Here is a 15,487-nt window from a genome sequence, read left to right as displayed (position 1 = left end):
AAAAAGAAGAAGAAGATGAAGAGAATAGAGAGGTTTTGAAATGGGTAGAATTTGTGGTATGATGACCTCTCCTCCCAAAATTGACACCAAATCCCTTTTTATAGCAAAAAATGAGTATTAAAATAATCAATTTAAATTAATTAAATGGATTAAATTAATTAAGTTAATAATAATATGGAAAATATGGGTAAATTTTAGGGTGTAATGATGATGTGTTGGGGTAAAATGTGTAGAAAAGTTTGGGTAAAAAGTGGTATTTTTGGCAAAGGGGACAAAGAAATGTTGTTGGGCTAAAAAAAAAAGGGGAAAAGGCAGCATTTGGCTGCTGGGTTCAGCTGGGCTGATGAAGAGTGATGGGTCGTGACTAGCTTTGGCATTGTTGCTGTTGGATACTGAAGAGCTGAAGGAGGCAGGCGTGGGTGGCTGCTTGGTACGGACGGATGGCTGGAGGCATCATTGATGCAGCTGGGTGCATCAGCGATTGACAGCTGGCGGAGTGCAGCTGAGAACAAAAGGAGGCAAGCTGATTGGGAGGCATTGGGTCTGGCTTCAGTGGTGGGCCGAATGGGTTACAAAAATGCCACATTTTTCTTCTCTTTTTCAGTTTTAATTCTTTTCATTTATCTTCTTTTCAAGCACAAAAATGCAACATATTACCTGCACAAAATAATATTAATTAAGTCATGATAAAATATTTTCAATTATAAGATAAACCATATTAATTATTTGAAAATATTACTTACAACTTAATTTAATTTAACATTTAGTTTCAATAAAACACACATTTTTTTACTTCCCTAAACACAACAACTTAAATAATTAACTACAACATTTTACAACAAAATAACTATAAAAACACACAAAAATATATAAAATCAAAATAAACCTAATAGATTCAAAATTACTTAAAAACTTAATAAATCAATTAAAAACTCAAGAATTAAGCAACAATTAGCACATAAAAAGTGGTAAAATAACTCTATTTTGTAGAGTTATCATAGGCCGATACACTGAACATGGTCCTGGTAGAGTTTCTATCGACCCCGAGTATCAGCAAGCCTGACAAAGAGGACGTATGAATGATTGACTCACAACCTACCTGGATGACCCCAATAATCGATTACCTCGAAACTGGAATCTCTCGGTAGACTGGAACCAGGCTCGGAGGTTGATGTATCAGATCCTGAGGTACATTATTGTGGAAAGAAGGTTGTATCGAAGAGGGTATTCTATGCCATTACTCCGATGTGTAACTCCACCCGAGGCAAAGAAAATTTTGGAAGAAATTCATGAAGGATTTTGTGGAGATCATACTGGGGGGCATAGTCTATCCAAAAAAGTGATAAGAGAAGGGTATTTCTGGCCCACAGTCAAGGCAGACGCGTTCGAGTATGTCAAACGATGTGATAAATGCCAGTGATTTGCTTCAATTCCACGAGCTCCACCTTCTGAGATTACCATGTTGACCTCCTCATGGCCATTTTCAATGTGGGGAATTGACCTTATAGGCTCATTTCCAACTGGCAAAGGTGGAGTAAGGTACACTGTGGTTGCAGTCGATTATTTCACGAAATGGACCAAAGCTGAACCCCTGGCCACTATTACTTCGAAAAAAGATTTAGGCTTTGTGGTAAAAAATATCATCTGCCAATATGGGATGCCCAGAAAGATAGTGTCGTACCCTTCTCCCTAGAGTATGGATGCGTGGGCATGTTGCCTATTGAAGTCAAAATTTATACAATATGGAGCCACGCGTACAATTAGGCCTCGAACCAATCCCAGCTCGAAGAAAGTCTAGACATCATTGAAGAAAGACGAGATGAAGCTCAATTTAAAAATGATGCAGACCAGCAACGAGCTAAAAGGTACTTTAATAAGAGGGTTCGAGATAGAAAATTTAGATTGGGAGGACTTGGTACTACGAAACATATTTTTAGCTACACGAGACCCGTCTGCCGGGGTACTCGGACCTAACTGGGAGGGACTGTACCCGATCGAATCTGTCATCTGGCCTGGGGTGTATAAATTTGCAAGATTGAACGGAGAGTTGGGTCCGCTAGCTTGGAATGGCGAACATCTATGACCTTATTATCAATAATGTGGAAATGATGTTTTCGTTGTAACCAAGCTTGTTTAATAAAATGTTAAGTTTTGTTCAAAAATTTGTTTTCTTGATTAAATGTTGTATTTTTTGCAAACTCTCTTAATTCGATAACCTATGGTCACACTCATATGATATTAAGGGGGCATCAGTGGTATACAATCATACCATAAGTTTGAAAAATAAATAACATAGAATAAAAATGTCTGGATCATTAACCCGACATGAAATTTTTTCTAAAATTGCCTGGACTTAGCCCGTCGTTAAAACTAAAAGTGTATGGAATAATAACCAAACACGCAAGTTAAAGCCGTCTGGACTTAATTAAATTGAAAAAAATTATAAGTCGATGGATTACAAACCAAATCCGAGCTAAATTAGTTTGGAACAAACCGGCTAAAACTAATCGACAAGCAAGAAAGTTGGAATAGAAAATAAACCATCTAGGCTGGAAAGTAGTAAATCCCGAGGCTGGAAAATTTTGCAAAAAATAGTTTCGACCTCACAACCTCGAGGAGCTACTCGAGTATGAGAAAAAGTGACTAGAAAAGCAAGATATAACTAAACTACTCAACTTACATGCCAATTAAGTACTTTCGAGTACGTGGTGAAATTCGAACGAAGTTGAACATGGATATTTCGAACGAACTGTGCATGAATGCGTTGGAATTCGAGCATAAATCCAATATATATGTATTTGAATGGATAAACAAATATAAAAGCAAGTTTTTAATTAAACATGCTCAAATATTTCGACTTAGAAATATAGAGCATAATATTAAAACAAAAAGCTGAAAGTAAAATCAAATGCATAAAAAAATTTCGAGCCAGATGATTGTCGGCATCAAAGATTAACATTGCTATATAAAAAACAACTCTGAATCGAGCTGAGAATTGTCTTCGCCCTAAGGGCATGAATAAATTAAGATAATTATTACAAAAGATATTAACGGGACGCAGCCCATGACCTCACCCTCACGGAGCAGGTTCCCCCGTCCAGCGGCTCCGAAGGCTCCAATCGTCTCCTCGACCTCAACACTGGCATCTTCTTCGTCGAGGCGAGCCTGCCATCTCTTAGTAAACTCAGCCTCGAGGGTATCCAAGAAATTGGTGCAAGCTCGGGGTTGTTGACCCAGATATGGTACATCGCCATGTCGACGACATGATCTTTTTTCTTCTTGAAATCCTCAAGAAGGTGGGCCTTCTCACCTTCGATTATATCGAAGGTTGCCTTTTTGTCCTCCTCCAGTTTTGCGATGAGCTCGTGGAGTTCTTTGATTTTGGAGTCCTTCTCCTTGATCTCGGAGTTCTTGGCCTCGACTTCTTTCAAAGTCACGGCCATTGTAGACTCGAGATCGGACACCCTTTGGGCCGATACCAGGGCAGCATCCAACTCATTTTCAAGCTCGGACACCTTCAGCGCTGCGACCTTGACCTCGTCTGTAAGCTTTAACTGGAGGTCCTTCACTTCTTGAGCGTAGGCCCAGCTCGCTAAAACCTCGTTGTTCAACTTGAAGTTGTGTTGAACAAACGTGGCGAAAGCCTGTACACATAAACAAAAATGGGTTATTAAATATGCAAGATAAGTATGTATATGCGACATTACAAAATAAAATGACTTACTGAGGTGAAAAGCTCACTGCCTTTGTTAAAGATGGTGTTTGTATCGTGGCAGGAGGTAAGGGATTGCCATTAGGGACCTCCGAGGTTGCTAAGGCTTTGGCTGACTCGGGATAAGACGTCCGAGCCTAAGTTGATCCCGTGTGACCCCGCGGCTGGATCAATCACATACTCAGGAACGTGGGTCGAGATAGACGGAAGATGTTCCCAGGCAGGGACGGGTTTTCTGGGGGCTGGTGCAGGTCGCTTGGGGAGGATACCGGAGGCAGGAGGTCCGCCGGCGATGCTAACTCCACTTCAGTAGAGACCCTCACCTCGGGTGTAGAGCTGGTGGCTTAGTTTGGATTTTGGACAGTCTAGGCTGGAGGAGTCACCTCGATTTTCTTCAGGGCTTTGGATGGGCGCCCTCCTCTTTGAGACACCTTTGGGCGCTTGCTTCCCTTGGCTCCTGCAGGGCGATTGAGCATGTTGTCCTGGTCAGAGTCTATATCGTCTACAAAACATACAAGTTACAGTTTAGTATACAAGCCTAAGACACTAAAAGAAGCAAAAGCAAGGAGAAAAGACACCTAACTGGTACTTATGATCGAGCTTGAGCTCGGCGACCAAGTAATTCCTTTATCCTCCAAGGATGCTGGGGGAGTCCCTTCTCTATAAGTAGGGGTTAGCCTCGAGAGGTCCCTATATATATTGGTCCCGTATTGAACGGCGACCTCGTCTCAGACCTCATTTAGACTATACATGGTTTGAAACGGGCCTAGCCAACTATCGAACCTATGCACCCTATGATCTACCCAGGACCAAATGTAAAATTTATCCCTAGGGTCGGGGAAAAATATTAAGGTGTCGGGTTTGTGCTTAAGTAAGGAACGTGACCACATTTTGGAGCAAAGCACAACTTTACCTCCACTACCCGAGCTCGGTGAAGCCTCGTCTTGAGTTTCATTTCCCAAAGCGGGACGGTCATTACGACGAGTTGCAGGGGGTGAGCTCGCGAGCTCGAAGACCTCCTCCTAGGGGGAAGCTTGTCAGTAGGAAGGGGCATGTGTTCCCACCGGAAATATTTATGGTAGGCTGAGTCATCAGTCGACTGGCCTTCCTCCAAAAGTCCACAGGCTCGAAGTCTCTCTTTGTGGAGAAGATACGACAGCGATCGTCGTCCATAAGGCAGTTTGAACAAAGCTGCCTTATGTTCCACAATTGAGTCAGTGGGAGTGGGACGGTGGTAGTTGATTGTAGAAATAGTTTAACGTTATAATTCTGAGCTTTATGATTTGGTGTAAAAGAAAGAAGGTGAGGCTTGAGAATACTTACGAATGCATTGGAAGGAGTAAAACTTTGAAGGGGCGAGGCCGTCCGTCCAGAAGAACGCGAGCTTGAAGTTCGGGGGATGTTTTGGCATGTCCCCGAAAAGCTTCTTCTCCTTCGGATAACACGAGAGGTAGTAGAAGTCGTCTCCTCCCCAAGCTCGAGAGGGGTTTCCCTTGAGGCAAAAGAGATATAAGATTTCTCGAGGTGAGGGTCCTTCCCACTTCAGCTCGTGATATAATGACATAAGGGCCGAGAGGGCCCTGTAGGATTTGGTCTGGAGTTGGAAGGGAGCGAGTCCAACAAAGTCCAGAAAATGTTTGAAGTAGAATTTCAGGGGTAGCAGAGCCCTTGCCCTCATGTGCTCGCGACTCCATGTAGTGAGCTTGACTTTACTGTTGGGATTGCTATCTCCCAGGACGAAGCAGCTCCGCTCGCTCAGAGTTGTAGGTCGACACATCAAAGTGCCCGAAAGCCTCTGGCCATGATAGGCTAGCAGATCAGATATCTGGCCTGTGGATGTGACTTAGCTCCAATAATGTTCAGCCTCGAAGAATTCCTCTTTGGAGGTAGGAATGGAAGCAGCTTGCGGGATGGAAGGACGACTTGAAGAATCTTTCATCAGGGAGAAAGACAAGGCACCAGATTTAAAGGCAATGGTGACTTTGAGTTTAGGATCGAGGGAACAGGTCTGATCTCGGGATCCGGATCTGGGTAAATTGCGACCCGGAGTATTTTTCTTTTTCTCTCCTCGACCTCGTCAATCTGGCGTCGAAAGTGATCTCGGATGTCTTCTTGTTCGCACTTTTCTTGGTGCTCACGAATCAGGTGCTAGTTCTGAGTGAAAAGTGATTCCAGACTAAGAGTTGATGAAGAATAAGGGATTGCGATCTCTGACCCCCACCGATTCTTAGAGCTCTGCGACATCTAACAATAAAGAAAAGGGTGAGGGCCAGGCATGAAATAAATCACAAAAAATGTAGTTTTGGTGATCCGAGCTCCAAAATTCGAGATCCAAAAAATACCTAAAACGAGACTGAAGTCTTAAAAGGGTAGGATGAGTTCGAGGGTGAGCCCCGAACTATTGTAAAGTTCGGGCTTCGAGCGTGTACTCACACGAGAGAGTGGGGAAGTGGATATTAGTCTTAAGGATCCCGGATTTTCAGGGATAAAACTGACGGTTACCCAAAAAGGTGATATTTTTTGGATTTGTGCAGTTAAAATCCTAAATCAAAATCCCTATTTCTTGGCTTACACGAAACATTACCCTTAATCTGAAGAAAAAAAAAACCCTATTTTTGCATTTTTTTTACACTAAATCTGGGTTTGAGAATCGCGATGTCAAAAAATTTGAATCAAAAGTTGGTATAATATCAGATATTTGCAAAAGCTAGAAACTAGCAAACACATTCATACAACAGAGAAGTACATAAAAATGCATGAAAAATAAAGAGCGAGAAGTAAAGAATTGAAACTTACACATAGAAGCTTGCAGATATAGTAAAATCATCGAATGAAGGAGCGGGTGCAAGAAGGACTTCACAGAGTCGAAAGTGCTGGAATTATTTTGTTTCTTCATCTTGGAGAACATGTAAAAGAAGAGGAAGAGAGCTCTGGTTCATTTTCTTCTCTATGAAAATCAGAATGTAAAAGTGAGGAAGATGAAGATGAAGTGACTATATATATGTCCTAGTCTTTGGTTTGATTTGGTACTCGATCTAATGGACAGGGTGCAAATATGATGATGGTAGCAAAAAGCTAAGATACGAAAATACGTGGGCAGATGAAAAGAGTACTCACGTACTCTGATTGCACAATCCGTGGATGACGCGTGTCCACACTCGAGTGTGGTGGGTGGCTCGATTTTCGGAGGTAGCAGTTCAAAAGTTTCATTTTTTCATAGGATTCGAACTGATACTTTTGAGGGGGAAAAATGTTACACCCAAATTTCGAGAATGGAAATTTCGATCTCGAAAGTCAGACTCGTAAGGTGTAAGCTCGAAATAAGTAGATTTGTCATATAATCGGCATTAATGAGAATATTAGGGACAGTCTCGCTGAGGATTAAAATGACGACGTCAGAATTGGTGAGCTCAGAGGTGTTCCGAGGTTACAAGTCAAGCTCGAAGCTACAATGACAAAGGTTCAACACTTGTATAAAATCTCCTGGTTCATCTTTTACCATCAGACAAGACGGTTCAAGCTCGGGCATTGTGAGCTCGGAGAGGATGATCTCGACAAAGTTACTTGTTAAGACCTAGGAAAACCGAGCTAGCAAGCTCGTGATGAGTGTTGATCTCGGAGGCATTCATTCGAGGTCAATAGACACATGTGAACGTAGTTACTGTTTGAATATCCCTATATATAAGGGATTAGTTGTAATCTGTTAATAAATCTCAGATATCGTGGGATTTATGCGCGCATTGTGTAATTATATGCATTTAATTATATTTAATTTGTGATTTAGATAATAACTCCCTCGAAATGTGAGGGGAGATAGCGAGGAGCAATTCATTTGTGGGGACTAAGAAATTTGTATGGGGAAGACTCTGTAAAATTGCTTCCAGAAAAGCTTTGGGAGAATTCTAAAAATTGAATAACACCGACTCGTGGACTAGACAGATTTTAACTGCCGAACCATGTAAAAATCGTGTCTCTTATTGTTTGTCTCCTTTGGTATTTTGTTTAATTGTTATTTATTTCTAAGTTGACAAAAAACGGCGTCAATATAATTAATTTAGGTAAATATCTAACTCACTAAATTTAAAAAATATATTTTCAAATTATTAATTAATCAAATAAATAAAATAAAAACAACACAGATACTTTATCTGGATTGTCTTACATAAATAATTTCTTTTCTTTCTCTGCAATTTAGTTAACAAAACCATAGAAAAAAATAATACTTTTCTTTATTTATTACTTTTTTATGCGGTCTCAAAATTGTGGTTCTTGGTACCCAAAAAATCATAATGTATTAAGGAAAATATTTTTTTTAGTAGTGTTGTAATTATATCATATAACTAGTCACTTAGTTATATAGCATTAATTATTACCATAATTTTTATGAGAAGAAGCAACTAATATAATTATTATAATGGACATTCGGATATTAAGTTCAAATGGTACGAGTAAAATCATGGCTGATGGCTCAAATCTTTTACTTAAAAAGAAAAAAAAAAAAAAAAAAAGCACGGCTCAGAAGTCTAAGGCATATAATTTTTTAATTATATTTTTTTTGGCTGAATGTTGAAACTATTAATTGATGACAACATTCGATTTTTTTTACTTGCTATATATTATATCTATAATGTCGTGTTTCCTATGTAAGGTTTTACGAAAACCGAACATGTATAATTAATATGTTTATAACAAGCCTACAAAATTTTAAAACATTATCATATAATAAAAAAAATAGAGAAAAATTACTGATTCACACATGATTTTGAGAGAAATTCACTGAATTCGCCTCCTAAAGTAAGTTTTTCAAATTAAATCGGAAGACTAATACGATGAACTATCCGAAAGAATGTACATGAATATGTCTGAGATCCCAAAACTGGTACAGTTTTTTTTTAAAAAAAAAAAATCCTGAAACACTGTTTATTTTTAAATAATTTTCTAAAAAAGTTAAATCTAAACTTATACGTCCGCACAACTTAATGTGAGTTTTTTTTGTTCTTTTTTTCTTTTCAGGAATATGAGATTTTAACTTAGGATAGATTTTAAACAATATTATTTAATGTAAGTTGAATTGTGACTAAAATAAATTTTTATGTTTACCTAAGATGAGTTTACATTTCATTTTATTTTTTTAACAACCAAAATAGTTATTTTATTCATTATGTATAACATAACCAAATCGTTTATTTCATTATGTTAATTTTAAAAATCGTTCATAAAATTTTATTAAGGGGTTTAGTTTTCATGTTGCATTCCAAAATTATAAACAAAAAGGTTTATAATCATACAAGTGTTTTTTTAATATAAACACTTTTGTTTATTTATTAATTACATTACTGTTGACGCCGTTTTTCGTCAACTTAAATAGAATAGCAATTAAACAAGAAAAATACTGGAGGAAATGAACAAAGATGAACACAAGAGGTTTTTTACGTGGTTCAACAGTTAAATCTACCTAATCCACGAGTCTATGTTATCAGAACTTTGAAGTTTTCTGGAAACTTTTCAGAGAATAGTTGCCCAGAGTTTTCTCTCCAGAAATTAGAAATCGATCCTCTACAAATAGTGCTTCCTTCTCTATTTATAGAGAAGGTTGCAGGATTCATTCCCACATATCTCGAGAAGATATTCTGTGACTCAATTAATATAATGCTATTTAATGCATTATTTCCTACATACACGGAAACGTCCCATAAAATATGGGATCGGATAACAGATTAAATAATATCCCTTAAACTATGGGATTGTACAACAATAAATATGTTCACATATAACTGATTAACTCATGTACGAAATTCATCAAATCTCCGAGACTAGCAGTCGATCATGAACTTGCCGAGACTATCAGTCGATCACGAGCTTGTCGCCTAGCTTCGCCTATGCTCGGACCAAGTAGACGTTGACGATGTTGCCACATTCGAATTCACACACTCTAAGCTCGAACTAGTCTGGAAGGTATGGTTCAGGGATATATCTAAGTGTAACGATCGAAATTTTCTAATAAGACTTTGGACCTTGATTAGCGTGCTTGGAGGGCAATATGTGAATTATTGTTTAATATGTGTGGATTTGTGTGAATATGTGATTAGTGATGTATGTTTAGGTAAATTAAATATGCATGTGGGTCCCGTCTGGTTATTAGGGGCATGATTGTAATTTTTGCCCGTTGATGGTATAAACATGATAATTGTGAAATACTTGTGATATATCTGTGTTGCACGACCCGAGACAGTCCTAGGGAGCGGTTAGCTAGAAAGTCACAATGGGATCGGAAATCCGACTCAGGGCGAGCCGAGGGGTATTTCGGGTGATGGTCATTTTATGGGGTTATTGGGTTATGGAAATAAATATTTGGAGATGTGGGTTGAGTTTATAAGACTGTGTTGGATTTGTTGTGGAGCTTAGATGATGTGGTAGGGAGGCTCAAGCTTAATTCTGGGTATGGGTATTGAGTTGCAATAATTTTAGAAGGATTGGCTCAAAGGAAATGCAGGGGAAAATGGTGGTTTTCTGGGTTTGGAGGTGAGGGTCGCGACCCTAGGAGGGGCATGCCGCGGCCCGTGTGCACGCAAGGCCTGGGGAGGCCGCTGACCATGAGGTGCACCGCGGCGCTTGGCCAAGCATGCCGCGGCCCGTGTGTGTTTCCAAGGAGGCGATTAGCCTCTGTTTTGAGGCAAGTCGCGGCCCTTAAGGGGTTGGGCCGCGACCCTAGTTCAAAATGCAGGGTGTCTTGTGGGATTTGACTTGGGAACCTAATTGTTAAGGCTCGGGATGGATTTTATCACCTGGATTGATAAAATCCAAGGCCCCGGAGACTAGAATTATGACCTAAAGCTATTTAATGGATTAGAACTTGATCGGTGGATATTGTTAATGCGTTGTGACTAGGGCTTCGGCGAGACTCGGACTAGGGAACTATGCTCGGGACATCGGTGCCTGGAAAGCTTGGGACACAGGTAAGAAAACTACTGTCCCCATAGAGCTTGTGTTGCAGGGCTCGACCCTATATGATTAGGTTGCAGGGCTCAGCCCTATATGAATGTGTTGCAAGGCGTAGCCTTTTGATTGAACTTATATGCATTTAAATATCTGTTTAGTTATACTATGTGTGTATATAAATGATGGAACGACGATGGTCGGGAATGGTGAAGGCCGGAAACGGCGAAGGCTGGGAACGGCAAGGGGCCGGCAGCAGCGTTTAGCACGCAAAGTGCGAGTTGCCAGGGCGAGACCCCAAGGGATACCTAGGATGTTGGTTTTTATTGATCAAATCAGAGATTATGCGCAGCGGAACAACAATCAAATTGTCAGATTAATCCCATAAGATTTCTAGATCTACTTCTTCACACTCATATATATATATATATTGAATCAAGGACAAGAATAGAAAAATTACCTCAGGTCCTTCCTTGCTGCTATCTTTTCGTATGGCTGAATCCTTTAGATCTCATACCAAGATCTTCCAAAATGTTCTCAGGCACACAAAGAACGAGTGTGAGCTCGCTATACAAATAATAGGCAATAACTATTTATCAGATGTTCTCAACACATGAGATCTGATAAAGTTTGGACCTAGGTTTTGTGAAGAACAATGACCTTTGTTTTTGTCACTGTTCTCTTTTCTCTTAAGAGAATCCTAGATATTTTTCTATCCCTGAAAAAAATTACGTTATGTGAAAACTGATATCCAATATTTAATAATATCCAATATTTTAAAATATTTGTTATTTTAAACAAATTCAAAATAACTGACCAGTTATCAGATTTTTGTTTAAATAATAATATTTTAATTATATTAAAATATCTCATGATTTATTTAATATTTAAATAACTAAAATTGTGGAATCAAGAGACTAAGTCCATCTCTTATGCGTGTAGCACAGTGCCTGTGCACTGTGCCACACGTGTACCACATGCCTGTGCAGACATGTGATTTTTCCCAATTTTTATTATTATTTAAATACCAAAAATCCCAAAAATAAATTAATTCAAAATTAATTATATTTTTGTTAAATCAAATAATTAATTAATTCTTAATTAATTAATTACACATAATTAAACAATAATTATGTTTGATACATAGAAAAATATTTTCCTTATCACATAAGTCATTTTTGCCCATTTTTTGTATTTGTCTTTGACAGTGATTGTTTGAGCCATTTCAGGGACCATGGACCTATAACATTAAGCTCCAATAAATTGAAACTAAATAATTAAACTCTTTAATTATAATAGTTAATTTATTAATTCTGATATTACTCTACTATAAATTCATAATTGCACTCTTTATGTTATAGATATACTTTTACAGAAATCTTTTTCTTAAGTCGTCCATTGATATAACCATCTTACAACAGTTCAACCATCTAATTAATTAGTTCATAAATTAGAATGGGAGAATTACCATTTAACCTTTCTAATTTACTTCTTATTCCTTAAGTACCATTAATTCACTAGTGAATAATTAATCTATAATCTAATTATAGATTTGAGCTCAAAATCATTTAGTTCCAGAATTAACCCTTAAGGGAACTAATACACGATATGTTAGGAAAGATTAGATTCCGTATTGTTGATACATGTTCCCAGCCATCCATGATATTAAATCTCCAAAACAAAAGTCATTAGCCTCATTCTTTGAAGAGACCTTAACGAATGAATCAAAAGATTTAATAAACATGAACAGGAGTTCATGAACACTTAAGATTTAGGTTGATCTATGAATGATCATCAGTTATGATATGAATTACAAGTCTTTATTGTTAAATGGTTTTTGGATAAAGACTTTAATTCATATCGGTCCATGTCATATACAATTATATTATATAAAGCACATTTACCGAGATGTCTTACCACATCAATAATCTGAATCTAGATTATTTGTATCATTATGATACTCGGTAAACCGTACTTACAACTCCAATTAAAGAATTCCATAACTTTAATTTGTCGTTGTTGACTATTTTTATTCATTCATGTGATCTTAATTCTCTCATACTAATACAAGATCACATCCTCAATAATGAATATGGAATTTTTCTGATATTTACAAAATTATTCAAACAATAATTTAACAATCTAAATATGACAATAATAATAAACCATTGTATTTATTTATTCACAGAAAAAACAAATGTATTTACATGCTTTTAGGACACACTCCTAACATGGGATATCCTTACGGTATAGACCACGAACCCAGGGCCTGGTAGAGAGCCTGGGGCGGCATGGCCGTACATGTATAGCCTGATGATGGCATGTTTATATGTTAAGTGTTGTTATGCATTTATTATCTGCTTGTGAGGGTTTTCTTGTTAGGTTTCTGCTCACGGGTGCTCTATGGTGCAAGTAAAGGCAAGGGGAAGGTCGACCAACCTTGAGTATGGTGAGTGTGACAAGCGACGCATACATGTCTGGTCTGCCTGGCTGCCATAGCCAGGGGTGTTTTGGAAGTTGATTGTACCAAACTTGAATTTTGTCGTTTAGTCGACTTTGGTTATATTTTGAGTTGTAAATATTTCTAAACAATGTTTTTGGGATCCCAAATGTTAAACGCTTTATAATTTTCAATGAAAAGTTTATTTTCAAATTTATGACTCTGATTATGATTTAATAACACTTTTCTCCTAAAATTTCGATTAGCGAGTTAATTGCACATTTTAAACTCACTTAGTAACGGCTCTAAGGCAGTAGGGCGTTACACTAAGTGTTCCACCATGCTATTTACAAGCTTGGAGCATTTTCGAGGCTACATAACCCTTTGCACATTCGAAGTCGTGGTTTACAGAAACACTTTAATTGAAAAAACGCACGACGACCATGTCTATTTCGAGCTTACACATAACGAGCCTAGATTTCGGGATCACAATCTCATGCTCGAAATCTGGGTGTAACAATTACGTTCAAAGCTTTTGTTTATGAACATCAAAATCTAGATTTCTATTTGAGAAGATTTGTACATGCTGACAATCATCACAATTATATACAGATTTCAACAAAATTAAAAAAATATATATAATGAACATAGACATTAAGAAATAGACAAACAACAAAAACTGGAAAAAAAAATGGACATTAGGATTGAAGGAACACATACATTGTCGGGAAAAATGGTGAAACCTAGTTAATTTACCAATATGCACGTCTGGTTACACAAATATTATGATTTTCAACAGATTACAAACAATTTTTGAAGCATAATATGCATTTTTGTTTAGCTGTGTCTCTTCGGAAAAGTTGAACAAGTAAATCCAGCTGCCTTGGGATAGTCAATTGTTCATGTTAACATTTTCTGCTAAAAACGTTAAATTTTGAATTTGGGTGGATACTTTTGGTTCATGCAGTCAACATATTAGTTGTAGTGATTTATTTCATTTTTTTGTTTGATTATTGTTGCATAATATATGAATATGTAAAGTAAGTTATTATATATGGTTGAAAAAACTGAGGAATGTTTTGTATTATTATTATAATGAGAATATATGATATTATTTATGTATATCATTTTATAAGCTAGTACCCTAATAAAAAAACCCCTAATAATTATTGGATTATTATTATATAAGTTATTTAAAATAAAATTTTTCAAATAAATATATATTGGAGAAATATATAAAAAATAAAATTTTATCTAGGTTTTTTTTTCATATAACTTATATGCATTAGACCATTTTTAATATTATTTATTTTAATAATTTATATTTATATATAATTTTTATTATTATAAAATTTAGCAAATACTATGTAAATATTATTTTTTTCTTCTTACAACATTTTTTTTCTCAAAAAATATAAGCTCACAACATTTTTAAATTATAAGTTATCAAACATGCAATAAACTTTCTCCACAATTTTTTTTTGTCGGGAATACTTTCTCCACAATTTTTAAGAACCAATATTTTGAACAATATTTTTTTATTGTTTCGAGAAAAAACACAATGGTATCAAGAGACTGAGGCAGAGTTCTAAGTAAAGGGGCCAAAACATAATTTTTAAAAGAAATTATAAAAAAAAATCAATGTAATTTTCAAAATCAAAATTGAAAAGAAACGTAAGAGTAGGGTCACTATCAATTAACAAAATAAGCATAAATGCTCCTCCCCCTTCCGAGGAAAATCAAAAGTAAGATTTTCCTAACTAAAATGGTTTAATAAATTCCCAAATAATAATAATAAAAAAAAAGATTTTTTACTCAATACATGATTTTTTTTTAGTAAATTAAACACTGATGTAATGGTAAAATATTGAGAATTGTGATTATCACCATCAGAATATATAATAAATACTTGAAAACATATATTTGTATATAAACATGTACCTTAGAGATTTTTAAATAATGCATATATTTTTTTTGTTTTAAAACGAAAAGATTGTGAAGGTGTTGAAGAGGGTGTAAATTCACCTTCATATTTTTTCTTTTATGGTAAATTATTTATATTATTTTATCTTTTAAAAATTTTATTTAAAAAAAATGAAAATACAAAACCAAGCAGGCACAACTCGGCCTCCGGCCGCTATGTGCAGTGGGGAAGTATGTTGTTAAACATACTATAGTTATATGTATGTAAATGACTTGGATTACTCCTCATTTGTGCAGGGTGGGGTTTTAACCTTTTCATGTCTTAACGGTGTGAAGTAGTAGTCAAAGATAATACAATTTTGGACAAATATGATTTTACTAGTTAACTATGATTCTTGTAGAGTTTTGTCTCCCAATTTTTTTCGTGTGGTAAAATTGTTCCTGAACTATAAATATTATTGAAAATGTGGCTCTTC

Source organism: Humulus lupulus, chromosome 8 (genome assembly GCF_963169125.1).
Source record: "Humulus lupulus chromosome 8, drHumLupu1.1, whole genome shotgun sequence".
Classification (NCBI taxonomy): Eukaryota; Viridiplantae; Streptophyta; class Magnoliopsida; order Rosales; family Cannabaceae; genus Humulus; species Humulus lupulus.
The sequence above is the reverse complement of the archived record's forward strand: the minus strand, read 5'-3'. Positions refer to the sequence as shown.